This window comes from Mesoplodon densirostris, chromosome 13 (assembly GCF_025265405.1).
Source record: "Mesoplodon densirostris isolate mMesDen1 chromosome 13, mMesDen1 primary haplotype, whole genome shotgun sequence".
Classification (NCBI taxonomy): domain Eukaryota; kingdom Metazoa; phylum Chordata; class Mammalia; order Artiodactyla; family Ziphiidae; genus Mesoplodon; species Mesoplodon densirostris.
Genome location: NC_082673.1, coordinates 30,052,277 through 30,079,610, shown reverse-complemented (window position 1 = coordinate 30,079,610; position 27,334 = coordinate 30,052,277).

Genomic DNA, 27,334 nt, shown 5'->3' with positions numbered 1-27,334 from the left:
ACCATGGTCACTGAGCCTGCGCGTCCGGAGCCTGTGCTCTGCAACAAGAGAGGCCACAACAGTGAGAGGCCTGTGTACTGCAAAATAAATAAATAAATAAATAAATAAAAACACAAAATTTCAAAGAAAAAAAAAACACTCCAAAATTTGGAAAATATTGAAGATGCTGCAAAATCTTCATTAAAATAAAAAATATGAATAGTTCAATGCAAAGATAATGATATTTTATAATGACCAATACAGTTTGATGAAGACTGAAAGTTTATTGAGATGGAAAGTAGGAAGACAAATTCCCAATTAAAGTAAATATTTAAATATGGCATTAAATAGGTAAAGCCTTTTTCTTTGAAATAAACAAAATGAAAATAATTTTCCATATGTTCACTGTTTTATATATATATATATATATATATATATATATATATATATATATATAAATTAGATTTTCTGGCAGTGTAAACCGCTCTAGGATTTTGTTGCCTGAACTATAAGAACATTGGCATTTATAAACTTTATATTATTTGGCATTCATAATGAACTGAACTTAAATTAAAACCAATTATTTTAAAGTTCAAAAATTAGAATATACATTCTAATAGAATTTAAAACTAACACATTGTTTTACTCAATACATTATTATGTTTTACTCTTTTTTTTTTTTTTTTTTTTTTGCGGTATGCGGGCCTCTCACTGCCGTGGCCTCCCCCGCTGCGGAGCACAGGCTCCGGACGCACAGGCTCCGGACGCGCAGGCTCAGCGGCCATGGCTCACGGGCCCAGCCGCTCCGCGGCATATGGGATCCTCCCAGACCGGGGCACGAACCCGCATCCCCTGCATCGGCAGGTGGATTCTCAACCACTTGCGCCACCAGGGAGTCCCTGTTTTACTCTTTTTAATGCTTTACATATCTTATTTTAAATAGTCTTAAAGTCAGTTTTACAAAGTAGGAACTATCATTACCCTTATTTTAAAGATAAGGAAACCGAGTTACTTAGGGTAATGAACTTGCTGAGGTCAAAGATGAAATAGTGATGCTACACCAAGCCACCCATTCTGCTAAATGAACTCCAGCAGTCTACTAAATAAAATTGTTTGCAGAAGATAATTATCTGATATGGGTTTAAGGAAAATCACCTACCATTTCCAGATGACACTTTATCAGTAAAGTAAGGATTTTCAACTATGTAACCTCTAGATCAGTTCCTAGCAATCTCCAGTTTTCAACTTGTGCATCATGTTAAATGTCTGATCCTTCAGTCTGAGCAGTGATTCTAGTGAAGAGAAATTTCCAACTGTTATTCCTACTGGTGCCTCCTACACTAACGCCCCAGCTTCTAGTGAATTCTTATCTCATTCTGTGACAGGTGGTATAAATATTTGATGCAAAACAACAGCAATAACACAATTCATTTTGGATTATTAAGTACAAATTATTAGAAATTAATTAGTATAGGGAATAAACCCCATTTCAAATAGGGTTGTGTAAAAAATCTAATTCTGATATGAGAGAAACACATCAAAATCCATCTTTGTATATCAGCAGATTAGGACACAAAGGAAAGAAAAAGGAATCAGTTTGAAGGAGGGACTACACAAAAATCCAATAAGGTCATCCATATGGAAAATGACTTTCAGCTTCTCTTCCCTTCCCACTAATTCTGTACCTTTGTGCCATAAACTACTTCTAGATCTCAGTACTCCATCCCGTCCTTACCCTATGGTACAATTCCTGCTCCTAAAAAGTGAAATATTAAGCTCCTTATTATGTTAGAAAATTTAGTTAAAAACAAACCACAAGGTAAGCAATAATGTAAAACATTATTAAGGACAGAGAGAGAAGAGAGACAGAAGGAGAAAGTTAGATTTCATACAATTCAATCCTTCCAAAATAAAATATTTAAACAATTAAATTTAATCTTGAGATATACCCCAAGCATGAATAATAAGAAAATATAAACTTTACTTAAAAATTTGCAACTGTCAGGACTGAAGAGCCTAGAATTTTAATCCAGTAATATGATTGACTAATTAAATGTTAACTCAGTTACTGTAAGCTCAGTTTAACTTTAAATTAATAACTGTTGTTAACCTTTATGACTTTAGTGCTTGTTCTCTCAAGACCTAATAAGAGTATATTAAATTAATAAAATCTTTACCAGGAAATAAATAATATAAGGGGAAGAAGCTGTAAGTCATTTTTATTTAAAAATCAGGACCTCGGACCTTGCATTTAAATAAGTTTAAATCTTAATATATGTTATTCAGTTGACAAATCTTAATTATTAAGACCCCTCATTGTTAGAATGTGTTCCTTATATTTAACTAAACTTTATAAAAATAATTTATGGTGGGATTAAACAAGCTATATTATTTTATGCTTGTTATGGGAGGCTGGGAGTTTCTTTTTACAGGAAAAGAGCATGCATTTTCCTTTATAAATAAATACCCATGCTAATTAGCAGCACTGAAGTATCCTAGAGCACTGGCCATGTGGTAGAGCTGTTGCTGAATATTTGAGGGTTAGTATCTCAGATTACACCTGAAGCTGAGGGACCAGCAGTACAGATAGTTTGCTACCTCTGAGGGACTATTTCCTTCTCATTGGAAGAGGGAGAAAGGCAAATGTTGTTCACAATGATGGGGAAGCCAGAGCCTCTATCTTGAGACCCACTGGATACCTTCTGGAAATTCAGTTATTCCTATCCTAGATCCAAAAAGGGAAGACCAGTTAGATTCCTTGCTGCTGGCTGTAGTGCAGTGTTTTTCAGGAGTCGTGTGCCTAAGAACCAGTTGGGAAGCTGGTTAAAATCTGGTTCCTTATGTTCTGAATAGGAAGCCTAAGGTCAACTCAGGTACCATTTCTTCTTTTAAACAGTACTCCTGGTGATTCTTATATTTGTCCAATGTTTGATAAACTGATCTAACTCATGTCTTAAACCTCTTCAAATAATAATGCTATTGGGGATATATTGTTTAAGGGTACAAACTTAAAACTAGTTGATAAGTAAGTCCTGGAGGGTTAGTGCAGAGCATAGTGATTATAGTCAACAATAGGTACCCTTGACCCTTTGTTATCAGCAGGTTCCACATCAAAGGATTTGACTAACTGCAGATTGTAAACATTAATTAAGAAATAATAATCCAGAAAGTTTCAAAAAGCAAAACTTAAATTTTCCGGATGCTGGCAACTATTTACAAAGCATTTATTTGTATTTGTATTTACAACTATTTTCATGGTGTTTGCATTGCTTTATGTATTGTAAGTAAACTAAACTAGAGGTGATTTAAAGTATATGGGAGAATGTGAGTAGTTTATAAGCAAATGCTACACCATTTTATATAACAGTCTTGAGCATACTCGGATTTTGCTATCCAAGGGCGTCTGGGAAGCAATCTCCCTCTGATAATGGGGGGCAACAGTATTACAAACAACAAAGTTGCTAAGAGACTAGATCTTAGTTGTTTTCCCTTCAAAAAAATTAATACGGTTAGTTTTTATTTTAATTGTATATTTGTCTTAAATGTCATAACATGGCTATTTAATTTTAGATACCTAAATTAACAGTGGGCAGGTGTACTGTTCATAAGATCAAAGCAATTATCAAAATAAGTGGTAGAAAAAGAACTTTTAGAATTTAAAGTACCTTGTGGATGATTTGCTTAGAATATGAATAGCAAAGCATTCTCAATGATTGGTGACTGGGTGGTCATTATTATAGAGCAGTTCTGAGTTGAAAAATCTTATAAATGAGCAAATCAAAGGACGGATGTGTACTTCCTCCTATACCTCCAAATTTAAAACAAAACAGCTTTCATTAACTAAATGATACTAACCATTCACTAATTTTTGTGTTAATATTAATCAAAATGAATACAAATTAGTAGGATATGCAATAGATATTAATTTTAGTCTATTGAAGACTTTTGTTTTCTGTAGCTATTTTAATCAGATTTCGCTGCCACAATCAAAGCACAATTTCCTTATTTTCATGTAGTAACTTTTTGTGCACTGAGTAATTAAGATAATGTTGTAGCTCCAAAAGAAAGTGATCAAAGGATATTCCTTGTTTAGTATCTTCAGTCTAAAAAATAGCATGATAAACCAAAAATTTTTTCTATTTTTTTATCATTTTTTTTTCTCTCTACTTTCATTTTCTGCTATGGTTGAAGGGAAGGGAGTTGGTGAGAACAAGATTACTTTTAAAGAAATATGAAAGGTGATATCAAATATTAAGGTGGGCATGCTCATGAGAGCTGTAGAAAGCCAGAAGGCTCGAAAAAATGTTGGACCAGAGATTAATAAATTATGGGTCTGGAAGAAACCGTAAAAATATAACGGAATTCTCTCCTTTCACAAAAGATAGAGAACTCCACTCCAAACTCCCTCAAAAATAAGCTTGCAACTAGCCCAATATCACATTTTGTGATGTTTTCTTCAGCATCTTTTACTAATTTCCTATCTTTCATTGGCTTTTTTCTTTAATTCAACAATTGGCCTAAAATAATTATCTCTTCATTCATCTCTTATAATTTATGAGGAGGGCAGGACCAAAGAAACATTTCTGCACACAGGGGTTGTGGTCAAAATCAAATAGGTCCAATGGAAAACTACTCTTTAGGAATTAAATTGCTTCAGGATTTCAATAAGGCATCTTTCTATATGGGTTAATAATTTAAAAAACATGTCAATGTTACATTGAATCCATCCAGAGCATTTTTGGTATGTAGACAAGTCCAAAGGATGGAAACTCTATTATTTGCCAGAGATTGGCAGGAATAAGTTAAATACACCTTGGGAAAAATTGCATAGTAAATATTTGTGGGAAAAGAGAAAGAGAAAAAGAAAGAGATTAGTTCAGACTTAAGACAGAGACATAAATATGGATAGTGAGAGGGAATAGAAATATTTAAATATAATCTGATGCTTAAACTCAGAGGTGAAAAAAGTACACTTGGTAAGCAGCCAGATTCCCCCACCTTGAACTGTAAACATTTACAATACACTAGAGATTAAGAAGTTCCTATAAATATTATGTCAGCATTTCTCTCTCATTGTCTTTATTAGAAATGGACCTACCATTGTGTGAAGACATCTGGAGTACTCCCAGTGCATGATTTTGTAACCCTTATGGCATTTAACAGCTGTCAATGGGGGAGGCATATTGCAAACATCCTGGTTGGAAACTTGGACGTAGACTTGGCCTCTATAGTGAAGGAATTAGAAGCCCATTGTGGAATGATTGCCATGAAGACTGTTTTGTGAGAATTTCTGGACCTCTTTAGTGCAACTCTATAACAATCATCTGGTTTTTGTGAAAAAATCTGTTTTCAGTGAGTATCTGTATTGGAAAATTTTAGATTAGACTATTCACAACTTTGAATGTTCCCTCACGGTGCTTTTGTCCTCTGGTGATACTGTGTAAACTCATGGTTTATGTTTGTTAATCCTCCAAGTAGGTGTGGGGTGGTCATGAATTTCTGAGCCAGAGTTAATATTTAGGATTTCCATAACCTGATTAAACTGTGGATGGGTGGTTTATTTTAAACACAAACACAAGTAGACTTTTCAGGAAAATGCATGTTTTGAAGGAGAACAAGCAAGCAAACAAATAAGAACCTTGCAATTTTGGTATTTCATGATGCATTTGAAAATAAATCTACTTCAATAAGAAATTCTAAAGTAGCTAGAAAAATAAACAGATAGCTGATGAATCTAAACAAATGGTGCTGAGAAACATAGCTTAAGAACCTCGTTTATCCTTAAATGTCCTTGTTTTGCTATCCTATTCCTGGGCTAAAGTTGTTTGTGTGGTGTATGATTTCAGGAAGTTTTCATTACATTGCACATCTTAATAAATATTAAATGTGGTTTACAGCATGCCTCGGTGCATGCTGATCCCTGGGGTCACAACAGCCTCAGTCTCTTCAAGAGTGAAAAGTTTCTTATTGTCACCACATATCACCCAAATTCCCAGCACTGAATGAAATGCTACAATCTGCTTTTCCCCTCAGGATTTACTAACACTCTCTGCAAAGTGCTGTAAATCTTATTAATTTGCTCTGATTTGGATAATATTATAGATATTCAGACCCTGAACTTTGTATTTTCTTCAGTCTCATAACTATTTTTTGGTTCAAAAAAGCAGACAGATAATTTAAAGTAAACATTGAAACTTTTTACTGCTAGGTTTATAAATGTGTAGTACAAAACTAAAATTTAAAATTCTATAATCTTCTAGTTTTTTATCCCCTTCTACCAAAAAAAAATCCTAAAATTACAAACATACACAAACTCAGTATACATTATATGCATACTCAGTCCTCTATATTATGCTAATAAAAGAGAGAAGCCAAATGAAGTCTTTTCTATGGTTAAGTATGTTTAAAAGAAAGTTCATTCATCTCCTTGACATATGCAACACAACTGAAGAAGGAAGACTCAAGAACTCGATGGATTGGTATATATTCAACCATGCAAAACTGAAACAATTTTCTTGTAATTTGAATAGGCCCACAAATGTAATTAAGACCTATTGATTATAATTCAACCTAGTCCTAACACTTAAGTAGGTGATTACTTAATGTTCAATGAGAATTATGCATATATTTCTAAAACAAATAAAAAGTAACCATGGCTACCAAAATAGTTCTAGTGAGCACATGTGAAAACAGTTATTGGAAAGAAAGGAGAAGCAAGTGGAAATATATCATTTGATGCAATGTACCAAACTTTTTCCAGGGAAGGGTCCTTACTTAACAATTAGATTCAAAAAATGTACAATCCTAACCTGAGTATGGGCATGGCAGAATTATGTCGACCTGCCAGATGTTTCCACATCTATGATACATCTGTTTAAAGAGAATTATAGAAGGGGATGCAAAGAATAAGACTCCAGTAAAATGTAAATTCTTTTTTACAGGTATGCTCTGTCATATCTCAATTTGTTTAAAATCCCTAATTCAATGTTCCTGTGATGAAGGATTTACTTTAAAACCATAACAGTACTCCATTTATTAAAATCAAAATTAGGTTATGTTTTACAAACTTAGTAATCGAAGATTATTTTTTAAGATATATACATCAGTGAGTTGAGTGAAACAAAGGCTGCTAGAACTCTGGATGTTAATTTTTCTCCTTGTTTGCTAGTTACATACAGTCTTATGTAATTGTATATATTATAACATCATAGGATGAGGAGGATATCATATTAAGGAATAGAGCAGTGAAGGCTTACACTGGAAATCTCTGTGAATATACACTTCTGCAAAACTCCTTTTCTCCTTTGAAAATTGCTGTAATTCCTCTTTCTAGTAAAATTGAAAAAAAAAAGAAGAAGAAAAGGAGAGAGAGAGAGAGAGAAAAGAAAGATACACTTAACAGCACTTATTACCAGCCATGAACTCATTTATTCCACAAAAATATCACACTCAATGTTCAAACTCCAAATAAATAGCTTATAAATCTCAAGAGTATGAATCTGAGTCTTATATTCATCCAACATTTATTCAGGTATCATTGATCATTTATTAATCAACAGGCATTGTGTTAAGGCTCTAGAGTCTAGCTACAAAAAAATTAATAAAATGAGATGCTATTTTAATCCTTATTTTGGCTCCTTCTTAAAATGTGCTCTAAACTTGTGTCACATGCATCTTTCAATCAATTATTATTTTCTTTTCTAGATATCCCGTGAAAATTATGATCAAAATTAACACTTCAGTCAATTAGTTAGCCCGTTGATTCATGTTTCGAATATTCTACTGTTACTGAACACAAGTTCGTGTGCCTAAAATCTATATGAAGGCAGCCACAGTCAAGCACTTCTTTCCTTTTTTAAGACAAAAACTTATTTTGCATTTTTCTCCAACTTGTGACTTATACAGTAGCAATCCTGTGAAGCTGATAGTGAATTCCTGTAATGACCTAGGAAATCTTGCTTCCAGACTCATGACTATGTGCCCAATTTCAAATTACTGTTTTCATAATAGCTCTTGGGTATAACTTCTTTTAAAACTTTAATAATTGTTACTTAGATTGTTTCAACTCTTCTTTTGCATTATTACTTTAGTTCTTTTGTTTCCAGACAGTTCAGGGAATTCAATATTCTTTGAATCCTCCTATTTCTGTGAATTTAAATGTTTATTTATTTTCCCTTAACCTGTTTACAAAGGCTATCTGTGTTTATTCCATTAATTCTTCTTTATGTCACTCAATTTATATGTTTGCTACATTCTTCAACAGAGAAGAAAAAACCTGACTCCATATTAGATCTATTCTTTAGCTCTAATCTTTGTGCTCTGTTTTTTGTGCTTAGTCATGCTTGCTCTGCACCATTGTAAAATAATGTGACCTATAGCCTGAAATATATGTAATAGCCCTTTCTCAATGCTCTGCCTCTCAGGTTTGACTGTTAAATGTATAACCTTTTTCCATTCAGAACAGAGAATAACATTTGTCTTGTTGGACGTTTACAGGAACATTATGATCAGACATATGTGGACCGCTGCAAGCACAAAGAATTCTGGCACAAAGAAGTTTGTGACAACCAGCTACACCCTTTCCCCTTTTAGTAATAAAGAAACCTTCTTTCTAACTTGGGTAAGATGGTTTTTTGGGATACTAGTCTACCATCTTCTTGGGCTACTGGCTTTCCAAATAAAGTTGCTATTCCTTGCCCCAACACCTCGTTCTTGATTTACTGTTCTGTGGTGAGCAGTAAGAGCTTGGACTCTGTAACAGTTCTTAATTATACTATTTTGGTTAATTTCCTTTCCCTGTTATCTCTTCTAATCATTAATTATTTTACTACAGCCAGTGGAGAGGGTTGGACAAAGATATGAAAGCATAAAACATATATAAAGTTTAAAAAGTAAAAATGACCTCTAGCAACTAGAGTACAAGGCACATGTAGAATAGTTGTAGAAGATGTATCTTGATTCCAGAAAGTTGTATGGGGTTTAAAACAATAAAAAATCTTGAACTTTGAACTTGGAATTAAATACATTAAAGGAAAAAGAAAGCCAAAGTTTTTAAAATGGTCAAATGATATTTTATATATATATATATATATATATATATATATATATATATATATATATATATAAACAAACATAATTCTGGCTACCAGGAAATAATTGATAAATAACTATCTCTTAGAAATACTCCTATTGAGTTGAGAAGTCACAATGAATTAAGGGAAAGGAAAGAGACTCAAATTAATATTGGAAAAACTAAATGATTGTTGAGGGGTAATATTTTTATATATGTAATAATTTGTTCTGGTGTATGTTTTAGCCTCAGAGAAATTCTGACTCCCTTTTAGAAAAACTGGGAAAAGCTTGCCAAATATATAAATTAAGTATACAGTAAGAAACTGAGGCAACAATTCCACTTTGTTTGAGGAACTAAAAATTAAATATTTTAAAATATGGAGAAGTTCTATTTTTATGAGTTATAAGGTTGGATAATTACATTTTGGCAATGTGTGAGTAGAAGTTTAGTCAATGTTCTTATGGATCTTACAGTCCAATGAGGAAGAATATATTAAAAAATACATAATAAAAAATAATCTTACATATATGGAATCTAAAAACATGTTACAAATGAATCTATATTGGAAACAGAAACAGACTCAGAGACATAGAAAACAAACTTATGGTTACCAAAACGGAAAGAGGGTGGGTAGGGATAAATAAGGAGCATGAGATAAACAGACACAAATAACTATACATAAAATAGATAAGCAACAAGGACTTACTGTATAGCACAGGGAACTATATTCAATTTCTTATAATAACCTAGAATGGAAAATAATCTGAATATACATGTGTGTGTGTGTGTATATATATATATATATATATATATATATATATATATAATCACTTGTTGTACACCTGAACCTAGCACAATATTGAAAATCAACTACACTTCAATAAAAAAATAATAATCTCACAAAATATGCAAAATTGTAATTGTAAAAAATGCTATGGTGGATATATACCTTTTTGCAAGCTTTGCAAGAGCAATGGCCTTGTTCTTCTAGTTCATCATCCTATCCCTACCACCTAGCTCAAGGATTGGAGGATATTTTGCATGCTGCACCATTTGGTTACAGTGCACTAAAATGATACCAATGCTTAGTAATTTATTTATATTCAACCATACTGGGGAAAAAAGTAAAGAAAACCAAAGGTAAAGGCCAAAGTGAAGTTGTATGTAAATATTTAAAAGCTTACACAAAGGCACTCATCTTTCTTTAGGTGGGCCAGAAAACTGGTTTGTTTGTTTGGTTTTTTTTCATAATTTTTTCATCTATTTTTTGAACATCTTAATTTACTGTGAAAATGAAAATAGATTGGAAGAATAATCATTTAAATGGCCGTATAATATTCCACTGTGTCTATACTCTTTTTTTAAATTTATTTTTATTTTTTATTTATTTTTTATTTTTTATTTTTTTATTAGTTTCTGCTTTATAACAAAGTGAATCAGTCATACATATACATCTGTTCCCACATCCCTTCCCTCATGCATCTCCCTCCCTCCCACCCTCCCCATCCCACCCCTCCAGGCGGTCACAAAGCACTGAGCTGATCTCCCTGTGTTCTGTGGCTGCTTCCCACTATCTATCTACCTTACATTTGGTAGTGTATATATGTCCATGCCTCTCTTTCGCTTTGTCACAGCTTAGCCTTCCCCCTCCCCATATCCTCAAGTCTATTCTCAAATAGGTCTGTGTCTTTATTCCCGTTTTACCCCTAGGTTCTTCATGACATTTTTTTTTAAAATTCCGTATATATGTGTTAGCATACAGTATTTGTCTTTGTCTTTCTGACTTACTTCACTCTGTATGACAGACTCTAGGTCTATCCACCTCATTACAAATAGCTCAGTTTCGTTTCTTTTTATGGCTGAGTAATATTCCATTGTATATATGTGCCACATCTTCTTTATCCATTCATCTGATGATGGACACTTAGGTTTTTTCCAGCTCCGGGCTATTGTGAATAGAGCTGCAATGAACATTTTGGTACATGCTTCTTTTTGAATTATGGTTTTCTCAGGGTATATGCCTAGTAGTGGGATTGCTGGGTCATATGGTAGTTCTATTTTTAGTTTTTTAAGGAACCTCCATACTGTTCTCCATACAGAAAGCTGGTTTTAAGCTTTCTATTGGTTAATAATGTAGGGAAACTCAATCAGCTGTCTAATTTAAAATGTCATAAGATAAAAACAAAGCAATGTTTTAGAGGTAAAAATGTACTTTCTAAAGTAGAAAGAAATAGCTCATGCACAGACAGAATATGCACAAAGATGACACTCAGTAACATGATGGAAAATTTCATCCAAGATTATGTTTTTGAGCAAACAAGCAAAATTTGATTGAATTTAATCATGAAGTAGAAAGGGGTATAGCAAAAAAAAAAATTAAATGTAAAAGTGAGATATAAAAGGTACAAGCAAAGGGTAGATTATATACTGGAGACAAAACTTAAAATATGTTTGGAAACATAGTGATAAAACAACTGCTGGAAGATAGTTCTCCATAGGTATTTATTCCCATCTTCTGAGCTTTGGAGTTGCTTCTGAGTCACAGAACAGGCAGTTTTTTTAAGAATATGTTTTATAATGAATGGCTATGGGAGATAGAGGTAGTGGCTCCCAGTGCAGCAAAGGCAGATATGTTTGCTTTCCAGAATAATAAAGATATTGTCTCCCTCTGAGGCAAATTGGAGCAAGTTTGCTAGCAAGTCTTTCACAGATTAGTATTTTCTAAGCTCAGGGTCCCTCAGCTGTGACATGACCTACTGAGTGTATGCACCTACCTGGGCAGCTCCACCTTGTTCCTATGGGACTGATCCAAACATGAAGTTCATTCTGCCTGCTATGCCTTGTATAATAAAGTCCTGTGTCTTTGACCCTGGAGTTTTGCATCTTCTTTCAGCATCCATGAAACTCTAGAAGACTAACTTGTTAGCCTATAAGAATGGTAAAATCTCAAGATTCTTGACAGTTCTTGACAACACCTATTTTGCTTAAAATACTAATATAAAGAAGACACAGGAACTGTAATTAGTTAAAATTTCCTCAGTGGTCACTAAGTAGCTGTTTTCAGATTTTCTCAACTGCTACTGGTAAAAAAAAGCTGTTTCACTCATACATAGCAGACTTGATAGCATGAAAATTACTTTTGTAAGAAATTTCCAAAAATCGTAGATAAGATCTAAAAGACAGATAAAATGTTTAAATATTCATATGCATTTTCTAGTATTGGCAGCCTCATGATACCAGAATATGTAAAACAGCCCTCAATTAGAATATATAAACTAATACTACAAATGAAAATATATTAAATTAAATATAACTGAATATTAAGATAATAATCAACCATGGCCAAACATAATTTGTCCCCAAATGAACTCAATGAAGATTTATAATAATCAATCTAGTAACAAAACCTATCACAGCAGCTGGTCAAATGAAGCAAGCTTACAATGATCATAATATTGAATATATGACAAAACCTTCAGAAAAAATAAAAAAAAATAAGAATGAGAAAATTACCTCACCACAAAAGTGAATGTTTATTTCAAACAAATAAGAGTGAACTTCTACCTCTGAGTTTCTTAATATACATTTAAGCAAGATTCTGTTGGAACAAAAGTGTTCCATGTTAAAATATTACACAATTTAGAAATGCATTTTATGTATTGTCTTCTTGGGGATTTAGCATTAAGTTAGTTAAAGGCTAAAATCAAAATTATATTGGAAGGCTTCCCTAGTGGCGCAGTGGTTGAGATTTGGCCTGCCGATGCAGGGGACACGGGTTAATGTCCCGGTCCAGGAAGATCCCACGTGCCTTGGAGAGGCTGGGCCCATGAGCCATGGCCGCTGAGCCTGCATGTCTGGAGCCTGTGCTCTACAACGAGAGAAGCCACAACAGTGAGAGGCCCGTGTACCACAAATAAATAAATAAATAAATAAATTATATTGGAGAAGAGTTATGACATGTTATCAGTTTGGAATATTTATAAAAGAGAAAAGAAATAGGAAATCATCTAAATGTCTCTTTTTGTCTCCTTTTATTTCACCTCTCTGCCAAAATGATAAGATATCCCTCTGGCTGGGTGCTTGTTCAGAAGTGATAGCTATTTTCCTTTATATACTTTTATTTAAACTTTCATATTTGGCCAAAAAAAAAAAAGTGTGACTATATAAGAGAACAGCTTGTGCTTAGTACAGGACAAATGACTAGGAGTGAATTGTGCTGAGAAAGACCTTCTCTTTGTTTTCCCTGAGACATATCTGTACTAGGGTAAGGAAATTATAAAAAGACCATTTAAAAGTTTTGGATGATGTTATCTAAAATTAATTCTACTTATCAGATGTGAACTTTAGCTACAAGAAATCAAAACATTTTGTGTAATCCTGAATATAAAGGATTTCCTGGTGTCTTGTCCTAATACACATAAGAGGACTGCAATACATTTCAATGAGCTCTTTTAGTACAATCCAAAAGGAATGTCATCAATGACTTGCATAAGTAATTTAAAAAAATTTTTATCAGTGTCACTGGTTATCAATATGTTCTTTAACTTTGATTTAAACTGTGTCTCCAAAATCCAGAACCCTGAGGTTGATGGTAGATAAGAAATGGATGAGTGTTCACATGATTTGTAAACCCTATGTCTTTCATGGTACATATCTTAAAACTGTTCTAGAAGAATGTAACACACATACTTTCCTGAGGAAGGTATCATCACCTAGTAATCAATTAATTCTAAAATTATTCATATATGTCAATATCTAGTAAAAATATTCAAAAACACACAAAAAATGTAATAAATTATAATTAGTAGAAACCAGAAACAGCATAAGCAGACTTGCAAGGACATCATATATTGGAATCAGGCATAGACTATAAAATAACTTCATTTTATATGTTGAAAGAGATAGAAAATACATATTAAAATAACAATAACAGGGGCCTCCCTGGTGGCGCAGTGGTTGAGAGTCCGCCTGCCGATGCAGGGGATACGGGTTCGTGCCCCGGTCTGGGAGGATCCCATATGCCGCGGAGCGGCTGGGCCCGTGAGCCATGGCCGCTGGGCCTGCGCGTCCGGAGCCTGTGCTCCGCAACGGGAGAGGCCACAGCAGTGAGAGGCCCGCATACCGCAAAAATAAATAAATAAATAAATAAATAAATAAATAAATAACAATAACAAATAGGAACTACAAAGAGTGGCACAGGAAAAGTGATAAAGAATGAGATATAACTTCTAAAATTAAAAAAATAATTAAACAACAGTAAAAACTCAGTGGGCATTAAAAGTCTTTCAACAAACAATAGCCCAGGACCAGATGGCTTCACAGGTGAATTCTATCAAACATTTAGAGAAGAGCTAACACCTATGCTTCTCAAACTCTTCCAAAATATAGCAGAAGGAGGAACATTCCCAAATTCATTCTATGAGACCACCATCACCCTGATACCAAAACCAGACAAAGATGTCACAAAGAAAGAAAACTACAGACCAGTATCACTGATGAGCATATATGCAAAAATCCCCAATAAAATACTAGCACACAGAATCCAACAGCATATTAAAAGGATCATACACCATGATCAAGCGGGGTTTATCCCAGGAATGGAAGGATTCTTCAATATACACAAATCAATCAATGTGATACATCATATTAACAAACTGAAGAATAAAAAACATATGATCGGGCTTCCCTGGTGGTGCAGTGGTTAGGGATCCACCTGTCAGTGCAGGGAATAAGAGCTCGAACCCTGGTCCAGGAAGATACCACATGGCATGGAGCAACTAGGCCTATGCACCACAACTGCTAAGCCTGCGCTCTAGAGCTCACGAGCCACAACTGCTGAGCTCGTGTGCCACAACAGCTAAGGCCTGATTGCCTAGAACCCATGCTCTGCAAGGAGAAGCCACCGCAGTGAGAGGCCCACTCACTGCAAAGAAGAGTGACCCCCACTTGCCGTAGCTGGAGAAAGCCTGCTCACAGCAATGAAGACCCAATGCAGCCAAAAATAAATAAATAAAATAAATACATTTAAAAAAACAAAAATGCATATGATCATCTCAGTAGATGCAGAAAAAACCTTTCAACAAAATTCAACACCAATTTATGATAAAAACCCTCCAGAAAGTAGGCATAGAAGGAACTTATCGCAACATAATAAAGACCGTATATGACAAACTCACAGACAACATCGTTCTCAATACTGAAAAACTGAAACCATTTCCACTAAGATCAAGAACAAGACAAGCTTACCCACTCTCACCACTATCATTCAACACAGTTTTGAAAGCTTTAGCCACAGCAATCAGAGAAGAAAAAGAAATAAAAGGAATCGAAATTGGAAAAGAAGAAGTAAAGCTGTCATTGTTTGCAGGTGACATGATACTATATAGAGAGAGTCCTAAAGGCGCTACCAGAAATGTACTAGAGCTAATCATTGAATGTGGTAAAGGAGCAGGATACAAAATTAATGGACAGAAATCTCTTGCATTCCTATACACTAATGATGAAAAATCTGAAAGAGAAATTAAAGAAACACTCCCATTTACCATTGTGACAAAAATAATAAAATACCTAGGAATAAACCTACCTAAGGAGACAAAAGACCTGTATGCAGAAAACTATAAGACACTGATGAAAGAAATTAAAGATAATACAAACAGGTGGAGAGATATACCATGTTCTTGGATTGGAAGAATCAACATTGTGAAAATGACTATACTAGCCAAAGCTATCTACAGAGTCAATGCAATCCTTATCAAACTACCAATGGCATTTTTCACAGAAGTAGAACAAAACATTTCACAATTTGTATGGAAACACAAAAGACCCCGAATAACCAAAGCAATTTTGAGAAAGAACAACAGAGCTGGAGGAATCAGGCTCCCTGACTTCAGACTGTACTACAAAGCTACAGTAATAAAGACAGTATGGTACTGGCACAAAAACAGAAATATAGATCAATGGAACAGGAGAGAAAACCCAGAGATCAACCCACACACATATGGTCACATTATCTTTGATAAAGGAGGCAAGAATATACAATGGAGAAAAGACAGCCTCTTCAATAAGTGGTGCTGGGAAAACTGGACAGCTACAGTAAAAGAATGAAATTAGAACACTCTTTAACACCATACACAAAAATAAAGTCAAAATGTATTAAAGACCTAAATGTAAGGTCAAACACTATCAAACTCTTAGAGGAAAACATAGGCAGAACACTCTATGACATAAATCACAGCAAGATCCTTTTGGACCCAGCTCCTAGAGAAATGGAAATAAAAACAAGTAGAAATTGGTTGTAATGAAACTTAAAAGCTTTTGCACAAAGAAAGAAACCATGAACAAGATGAAAAGACACCCTCAGAATGGGAGAAGATATTTGCAAACAAAGCAACTGACAAAGGATTAATCTCCAAAACTTACAGGCAGTTCATGAAGCTCAATATCAATAAAACAAACAACCCAATCCAAAAATGGGCAGAAGAGCTAAAGAAACATTTCTCCAAAGAAGATATGCAGATTGCTAACAAACACATGAAAGGATGCTCAACATCACTAATCATTAGAGAAATGCAAATCAAAACTACAATGAGGTATCAACTCACACCAGTCGGAATGGCCATCATCAAAAAATCTGCAAACAATAAATGCTGGAGAGGGTGTGGAGAAAAGGGAACCCTCTTGCACAGTTGGTGGGAATGTAAATTAATACAGCCACTATGGAGAACAGTATGGAGGTTCCTTAAAAAACTGAAAATAGAACTACCATACGACCCAGAAATCCCACTACTAGGCATATACCCTGAGAAAACCATAATTCAAAAAGAGTCATGCACCACAATGTTCATTGCAGCTCTATTTACAATAGCCAGGACATGGAAGCAACCTAAGTGTCCATTGACAGATGAATGGATAAAGAAGATATGGCACATATATACAATGGAATATTACTCAGCCATAAACAAATCAAAATTGAGTTATTTGTAGTTAGGTGGATGGACCTAGAGTCTGTCATACAGAGTGAAATAAATCAGAAAGAGAAAAACTTATACCATATGCTAGCATATATATTGAATTTAAAAAAGAAAAAAAAAAAACGGTTATGAAGAACCCAGGGGCAGGACAGGAATAAAACACAGATGTAGAGAATGGATTTGAGGACACAGGGAAGGGGAAGTGTAAGCTGAGATGAAGTGAGAGAATGGCATGGACTAATATATACTACCAAATGTAAAATAGATAGCTAGTGGGAAGCAGCTGCATAGCTCAGGGAGATAAGCTCGGTGTTTTGTGACCACCTAGAGGGGTGGGATAGGGAGGGTGGGAGGGAGATGCAATAGAGAAAAGTTATGGGGATATATGTATATGTATAGCTGATTCACTTTGTTATAAATCAGAAACTAACACACCATTGTAAAACAATTATACTCCAATAAATATGTTCAAAAAAAATCAGTGGGCAGGTTTAAAGGCAGATAAGAAACAGCTAAATTAATAAATTATTGAATAAGAAAATAAATTGAAATTAATAATCCACAATTCAACATAAGGAAAAAATGGACAATGCAGGATATATATTAGACAAAGTAGATGGAGTAAAAAGGACTTATGTATCCTTAATTGAAGTTCCAGAGGAAGGAGGAGATTAATGGTTCAGAAGAAATATTTGAAGCAATAGAGGCTGAGCATTTTCCACACTTGATGAAAGACCTTATTTCACAAATTTAAGAAGTTCAGCAAAATCTAGCTCAAATATATAAAGAGAGGTCCAAACCTAAACATTTCATAGTGAAACTTCGTACAGGAAAAGGAAAGAAAGAAAAAAAGAAAGAAAAGAAAATCTCTGAAGCACTCTGAAGAAAAAGATAAATTCCCTTCAAGTGAGTTGCAGTAAGAGTGACAGCTGATTTTCTACCTGTGGGGAGGGGAGAGTTTCTTCTGAGAGCTGAGAGGAAGAATTTTTTCCATGCCTTTCTCCTAGTTTCTTGTGGTTTGCTGGCAATCTTTGCTGGCCCTTGGCTTGTGGATGCGTCACCTGAGTCTCTGCCTTCTTCTGCACATGGCATTTTCCCTGTTCATGTGTGTCTGTCTCCAAATTTCTCCTTTTCCAAGGGCACCATTGGGTTAGTGGCCTACCATAATGTCACATAATAAGGGGCATTATGACAAAATTTGTTCTATCTCAGCAATTCAAAAGGTATAAAGATTAGAAAATTAAAATATCAAGAAATAGATGTTTTATATATATATATATATATATATATATTTCAAAATTATTTACAGATTGGCCTATATATAAAGAGCAGAGCAATAAAACTGTAGAATGTATTATAAAGAAACATTTGTATGATTTCAGAGTAGGGAAGATTTCATAAACGTTGTGTAAGGAGTACTAAACAAAAAGAAAAATACTGATACTTCTTCATAAGTTTTCAGAAAGAATAAAAACTCAAATCATACAGTGGAAGAATATATTGGTAACACATTTTACCAAAAAGTGACGTATTCAAATATGTAAAATATCCTACTAAAGGAATAGCACCCAAAGGGGGGAAAAAAGACAAATACTATAGAGGACTGAAACAGATATTCTGAAAACAAATAATCATTTAAACATATGTATTTAATCTTTTCTACATATATTCAAAAGTGAAAGGACAATGAAATGAAGAGAAATGAAAGAAGTTTTGGAAAATAATGACTACTGTATTTCCTTTGTAAAAACACCAGAAATAAAACCTTATCTAGAAGGCTCCCAAAACTTGCTTTTGTTCTCTTATTGTGCAACTAACTGACCTTATGGTGTAAGAGATTGCTATCATCTTATGGAGAAGAGATGCAATGTGATTGGAGTAATGCTAAGTGGTGACATTATAACTGGCACTATCTCCTATATTCATTTTGAAATAACTTTATTATCAATGGTTCCTTTTCAAATGCACTGTCTTTTTATACTTTATAAGATTTTTTCAGCTGTTTGTGTATCTGTTAAACAATGTTTGTATTCTTTAACAGCCTCTTCATCTTTCATAATCATTGAGAACAATTTAATATAGCATCATTTATTTGTCAGTATGTATTCTGATGTTCGCATTATCGTATTAAATTATTGCTGCACTTAGTAACCATTTTATAAATAGAAATGTTGCTGTGAACTAATGTTTTTGCCTCCTCAAAGTTTATTTATTGAAGCTTTAACTCCCAATATGATGGTATTTAGAGTTGGGGCCTTTGAGAATTCATTAGGTTTAGAGGAGGTGGGTCCCCATGATAGGTTCTGTCTTCATAAGAAGAAGAGACTGTAGTTTGCCCTCTCTCCACCTTTTGAGGATACACTGAGAAGGTTACAGTCTGCCTGCCAGGAGAGCTCTCATCAAAAATCCAATCTGCTGGCACTTTGATTTTGGACTTCTCAGCCTCCAGAACTGTCAGAAAATAATGTGTGTTGTTTAAGCCACCCAGTCTGGTATTTTGTAATTGAAGCCTGAGCTAAGACAGTTGTCATTTAAAAATTTATCCCAAATTTAAAATTATTTCTTTAGTCTCTAGAAGATCAGCCTTCCTACTGATTATGAACTAAAACTTCTCTCTTTGGGGAGAGATGAAACTTATACATTTTCTTTTGTAAATACAACAGTATATTTAGAAGTTCTTATTTGCAATTATTTTTCTGACATGAGATAAGTTAATAATTGCAGTTATATTCCTTAGATTGTTGCCTTCTTGTGCAGGAACATTTGTTTTTGGTACTCTGTATTCTGTTCTTGATTTAATATAATTGATTCTTTTCACATGTTTCACATCCATTCCAGGTAGAGCTATTCTATTTTTTTCAGAGTTATTGTATTTATATTAATGATGCAGATAACTTATTCTGGCATAACAGAGTCAGTTTTTATATTAGTTAAATGCCAGAGAGAGGGCAAAGATGTTAGAGCCAAACTTTGTATTCACTATACTTCAATATAATTGTTTGCTTTCACTTTTTAAAAAACAAAACACAGATAATATTAAGAAAGAATAAAATGTTTTAATGATGAAATATACTTTAGTTTTACTTTATTTTAAAAATTAAAAACTAACTTATGGGAAGTAACTTACCAGTTGCCTCCCAAAATGACAACTCAATGCATATTTTAGTAATGGAGACTTTTCTGTACGGCATAAAATCAGGAACTGATAAAAAAAGCTGATAATATTTTTTTGACATGATTATTAACATATTTTTAATATGCTAGAAATTATTTGTGTTTTTTCAACTCTCAACTGAGCCTTAATTCAGAAATGAATTTCATACCCCAGGTCAAATACTGGCTACTTTCTACGTAACAATGACTTTTTAAAATTTTATGTAAAATTATAGCCACATCTATCACTCTTGGTTCAATTTGTAATACAGAAATTATCTTTGATTTTAACAAAGGCAAGTATATTATGCAAGCAATTAGACATTTAGAAAATGGTTGCAGACTGGAGAATTCAAAGTTGTAAAAGTCAGATCGACCACCAGCTTCAGATTTATTGCAGAGGGGTCAGAGATTTGATATATCACAGCTTTCCACTGTCAGCTCACAGCCTTAGAAAGAAGAGAGTGGTGTCTGCTTCTTTTCATCCCACCACATCTCCTGTGAATCCATCTTGTTGGTGCAATGTAAACTGTACATGCAACCTTGGAGGCAAAGTTTCTCGAAACTATTACAGACAGTTAGCCCCTAATACTGAGGAAATCGTAGATGGGTTGTAAAGTTCTAAGAACCAACAGAGAATGTCCAGGACCCCCATACTCAAAAGTGAAGTGTTGCAAGATAAAAAGTGGGCATGATTCATAAACTCTGCATGACAAGGTTGAATTACTACAGTGTAACTTTTATGAAATCAAAGTTATTCATTGAAATAAAGACCAGCGTTTCAGAATCTGCCTCTTCTTTCCTCTCCTGACTATACCTCCCAATATGACTATTTATCACATGCATCTGCCCTCAAACACATTCAAACTTTGTAGGAAAAAACTCATAAAGATGATGCTAAGGCACTTTGCAGACACTGAATGAAATCAAACTGTTAGTGAAAAAATGTGTTCCATGATTATAATGAAAAATGCATATGTAGACAAAAAACCAATTTGTTTCTTGCTGTGACTGATTTTCAGTGATTAAAAATAATGTATGGCTTATTCTTTTTTTAGTGCACGAGCTGACATTAGTAAAAAAATATTCCTTGTATGTGTCAGCAAGATATATTACTAGGCATTCTCTTTTTTCCCACACTATTTATTTGAAATGATATCATACTTTTATAATGTATGATGTAAAAAAAAACATATCTTTTGGCCCAAATATAGCATTTGTTGACTACAGATTGAACATTTTTTGGCTCTCCCATCATATTCTGTTTTCATATTATTAGCTAACCATACAACTAAAAACTCAGGCAAAATCACCACACAAGAGGAACCCCAGGCTTGATAAATATAACCAGCTGCCACAAACCACTAGCTCTTTTCTCTTCTTGGCCCTGAGCCATCCCTGGAAATGCATCATTTCTGAACGATCATTCTTACATACTCAAATATATACAAAGGAATTGCCCCTTTCTTTTTAATATATCTACAATTAGGACTCACAAATTCACACAAAGCAAAGTAAATCTAAACTCTGTCTTCAAGCTGATTGTATAAAAATATATGAATAAAATGTGGTAGAAATGTGGGGCCATTGCATTTCTCATTTCTTGAGTTTACAACAGCATAATATATTTTCTTTATTTTTTTCTCCTCTTCCCATCATCAGGCTTAATGATTCCTAATATTTTTTTTCCTATCAGAGTGTCTTTTTCATTCTATCCTTGTTTTTATTTCTATAAATACTAATTCCAGACAAACATCTCATAAGTATACATATTATATATATATATATTATATATATATATATATATATATATATATATATATATATAATCTTTTATTGGGCTGTCTATCTAGTGTCACAGGTCATACAGCACTTCTTCTACTATTCACTATTTAATTCTGAGAATCCTTAGGGAATTTCCTACAGGTACTCATAAATACCTCTTAAAGTGTCGTGAGGTCTATGCAGTTATAAAACTCCAGAAAGAGCTTAAGTAATACCAGCAATAACTTCCACTGCTTAGCATAGTGGCTAACACATATAGTAACCACTCATAATGTGCATAAATTGCATGAACCTGATATATAGAGTAGACCATTTTCAGCAGCTCTTTTGAAGGAATGGTTTTAAGGCCATTCCCCTACAAGACAGGTCCAGAGCACTGAGGGAGGTAAAAGAAAATGAAGAAATTTTATTTAAAAAACATGGAGACATCGGGACACTTTCCCAAATTTTTAAAGTAAATGGACTTTATTTTATTTTACATAATAGTTTGATATTAAATAGGATATATGGAACAATTATCTATATTTTTGATCTGATCTAATTTTAAAACAAAACCCTCACATGGTAGAATTTTTTCTGAATTTACCATTTATATAAAATTAATTTAATATATGGAAAGCATCTCTAGTAAGCTTGTCCCCATTGGACTTTTGATTCTAAATTAAGATTTATAATCATTTATTTTCTCATGGAATGTCCACAACCCCTCTTACTTCAGGTAATGCATCACAGATGTTTGATTTACCCCCATATATAAAGTTCCTAACACATATAAATAACACAACACTGTAAACATTTTAAGTGTTAAGTGCACCAATGAAGGTAAAGTGGCTGTTATGTAACTAACTGCAATTTCAACCTAGAAGTCTAGAAGATTTTCTAGAAAGTTTCAAAAGTCTAAAAACACTAGGAATATTCTAAATCTTCTGCTACTGAAGCCATGCGTTCTTTTCAAACTATAAATTAGTATTATAATGACAGGAACTTATGATTAGACTGGTTAGATTCATGATCTGAATTTACGTGGTTTATTCAAATGCCATAAAAATGTCATACACTGTCAAGCACTTGGACTGGGGATGCAGTTTTCATACCAAAGGAAAACGGCAAGGAGGAAATGTGTCCACTTTGAGGGAAGATTGTATGAGGAATATCTTCCACCCAAAGCCATTTGGTCAGTCTAATTCCACAAGAAAGTTTGTGCTGATTCTAACATAGTTAAAAGGTATGACAAAGTTTAGTAGTAAACATTCTATGAAAGATCTAGAGATGCAAGTGAAAGAAGTTTGAAGTCATAATATTCATGGAACATTTTCTCTGCAGAAATTTAGGCAGACAATCATTTAAAGTGTCATTTTCACAGTAATACCAAGTGGGAGAAACATAATGGAATGGGAATCGAGAGTTAAGAAATTGGGATTGTTGCAAGAATATATGTTCCACAATGCTGTGAATAATATTTTTTAAATGCTATTCACATTATCCAAAATATTTAAGTTGAATGAGACACATAATTTCAACAGTAAGAAAAATCAAACCAAGCACAACGCTAGAATTATTGACTTCACAGTATTTACCAGGATAAATGAGTTTATTCAAAATAAGAGTCATATCTTAATCTAGTAGAAATATTAGAGTATGTATTATTTGTCAACTTGTAGCAAAACAGTAAACAATATCAGAAGTCTGTGTCCTTCTGTAAGTTTTGGATAGAGAAAACTTCTATTTTCTTTCAATTGAATGAAAAGAAAACAGAAAACAAAGACAACCACCTCCCCCCACTATTTGAAATCCTGAAAGGTATATTGCTAAACTGGTTCCTGAAAACTAGCACGAAAGATACAATAGTTACCTAATGTATTGTTTTAGGGTTTATCATGAATAGTCTTGGATATGCAGGGATGAAATAGACATTGTCTTGGTCCTTGAAATCTCATATGCAAAGAAAAAAAATCAAAAATGACCAAAGCAAGTGTTAATGGAATATAATAAACATGAGCAACTTTTAATGGGAACAAAGGGAGAGACAGGATTCATTTTTAAGTGGAATAATCAGAGAGGATTTAAGCAAGAAGATAACCTTTGAGATGGGTTTCACTGGACTTTACATCACAGAAAGAAGAACAAAAATTCAAGGTGAAATAGAGTATTCTTAAATGTATGTAGGTGTGAAAGAGCATAGGGTATTCATGAAAATTTAAATCATTCTTTATTGTGCAAAAAGTGTACATGTGTGGGTGGGGTGGGGAAGAGATGAAAAAGACAAAATCTATTGGGATGAAATTGTGAAGACTATGTATGCACATAATGTGATTCTGAAGTTAGATATGGCAAATAAACCAACTTTAGTTTGTATTAGGAAGGCAACGTGAAGTAGCATGCCAATTGTCTCATAGAAGTGGAGCAGTTGACCACAGGACATCAAGTATCAATCACGCACTAATCTCTGTCAGAACCACCAAGTCATAACGTCAGGCAGGGCCATCAACAACACCGTGAAGATGGAATTGGTACATATAGACTAGGCATGAGCAGGGTCAGAGGGCACAAATAAATTGAGTTGGCCTGAATTCTCATGTCATCTACTACTATAGCACTGATAAATCTCCCTCAGCTCCTACCTATTGCTCTATGGTGGGTTTCTTATGATCAGTCAGCAGAAAATGAAAATTCTACCTGATGTGGAAAGAGAATTGGCTTTAAGTAGGAATATATACAGTTTCATAAGCAGTGACTAATGTCTTGGCTGGTTGTTCAGAGGCCTAGAAGGAAAAATATTGGAAGACTAGGGATAAAGAGTTCCAGAGAAGAAATATGTAGGTGAACATATAGGTTTGGTCATGAAGTGAGAAGATCTATTTTTCCATGTTAGCACCCACCAAAGAGTATATTCCGGACTTCCCTGGTGGCGCAGTGGTTGGGGGTCCGCCTGCTGATGCAGGGAACGCAGGTTCGTGCCCTGGTCCGGGAAGATCCCACATGCCGCGGAGCGGCTGGGCCTGTGAGCCATGGCAGCCAAGCCTGCGAGTCCGGAGCCTGTGCTCCGCAATGGGAGAGGCCACAGCAGTAAGAGGCCCGCGTACCTGAAAAAAAAAAAAAAAAAAAAAAAAAGAGTGTATTCCGTGGTGAGTCACTGTACAACCAAGCAGACAGAATGACTTTGCTATTTGACATGAGCCAACCCCAGTGTGACAAATGGTCAGAGTAATGGAGTAGCTATAGTGGAACGGATAGAGGTTATTCATGGGACCAACTTCATGGATCTCCAAGTCTCTCCAAGGCTTCCACAGCTGAAAGTCCAACTACTAGTAGAAGAAATCTTACCTAAGTATATGCCAGGCACTGTTCTAAGTTCTTCACACTATTAATCCATTTGCTTCCACAAGTTTATGAAGCCAGCTACATGATTACTTCTACCATACAATGAAAGAAATTGAGGATTAGAGAAATTTACTAAATTGTTTAGCATTGTACATAAGAGTTTTTTCTTAGTTCAGCACTGCCTTCCCACCATTCTTAATAGCTATAAGAAATTTGCTTTTTTCATTTTTTTTCCTGCATGGAATTAAAATGGAAAAATTAAATAATAACAGTGTTAATTAATCCAAGGCCCTCTTCAATGGTAAGAAAGGATTATTTCAAAGCTTACTTCTATTAGTTTTACCTTTGTCCTCACTTCAGTCTCCATCTACCACCCTGCTTCTCCCCTGGACTTTCTCCTAGAGATCTTTTCACTGCACCAGGCTCATACCCTTACTTAATATGTAGGCCATTTTAGTAAGAAATCTTTTGCTGTCTCAGACCAAAGGTTGCTCTTACATTATCTATCAAAGGTAAAGGCACAGATCCAATACAAGCAATAATTTTCATACATTCCTCTACTCACTAGATATTCCCAGGGCTACTGTGTAGCAGTTTAACATCAGACAGGCAACAATTTTAGGTATTCTCTGCTGTCTGCTATCCAGCCAAAAGATGACTTCACTTCCCCTTCCTTGTTTGTTACTGATTAGCTGAGCAACCAGATTACATTCTTAAATCACTTCATGCATTAATAGCAAGCCCCATTCTACTCGAACAAATGCTGCTGAAGCATAGACTTCATAGAAGTACTTTCTGAATCAACCATGAAGAGAATCAAGATCCAGTTCTTCAGCCAGCAAGGACACAACCTCCCATCCTCAACTGACTGCCCATCACATGAAATATGAGACAAATACAGACCTTTGTATTTATTCAACAGTAGCAGAAAAATGCATATTTAGAGATAACTATAACTCCTTGATTACAACTAGTACATTGTATACTTGATGAAACAATATTTTATTCTCATCACCCTAATAAGTCTCTTATTTTCAACATTTGTTCTTTATGGCTGTTTTATTTATTTTAAGAAGCTCGAATGGAGGAATAATATCAATGCAAAGATTTTAAAAACAGAGGAAAAAGGCTAAAAATAGAGACCTCACAAAATGTTGAGAGCTGGGAAACTTTTCATCATCAAATAATAAACACTTGAGTTCTCTTTTGACTGTTTCCTTTCCAATGAGACATAATATCAACAAATCCCACATCTTGGTAACCATGCAGTCACTTAGCAAATATTTTTAAATCAACTGCTAATATAAATTAGTATTGATTAATCATCTACTAGTTATTCACACCTGCATTCTTTTACCATTTTTCATTTCTATTTCCCATATTTATTTGTGTTTTCCTCTCCAAACTCCCTGGCTTCCTTCTTTAATTCTGTATGTTTAGCTCTATTATATATACTTTTGTCTTTCAGAGATACATTGTTTCTTTCTTGATAGATATATTTTTGCATTATTTAATAGGTTATCTGTCCTATTATTATATAAACTTGCATGCTCTAACTCATCATTATTTTGCAGAATTATGCGATCTGCTCAACTATTCTTAATACACGTATATTCACTGAGTTATATGTTCATTATATTACACTTATATGACTCATGTTCGTTGAGTTATATAAGTGTATTAATATGAGAGACTTGACTCATATCAATTCTCTCAATAGAGTTTTACAATAATCCTGGCAGTATGTGCTATGTGCACTTTAAAGTCAAGATTTAGAAAAGTTAATAAAATACACATTGAAATTGTAGCTCTTTTTACCTAATAAAACCATGAAACACTTATTTGAACAATGTTTTACTGTTTGGTGCAAAGAATATGCATTTAGCTAATTTACATTAATCACTGAACCACTAAAAACTAATAGTTCTATGTAAATCAACTATGCTCTAATAAAAATAAATAAATAAATATTTATATATTTATCTAAAACTTCAAAATGTTCAATAGTGTAAAGCCAATTTAAAAGAAAATACATTTCAAGAATGTATTATGT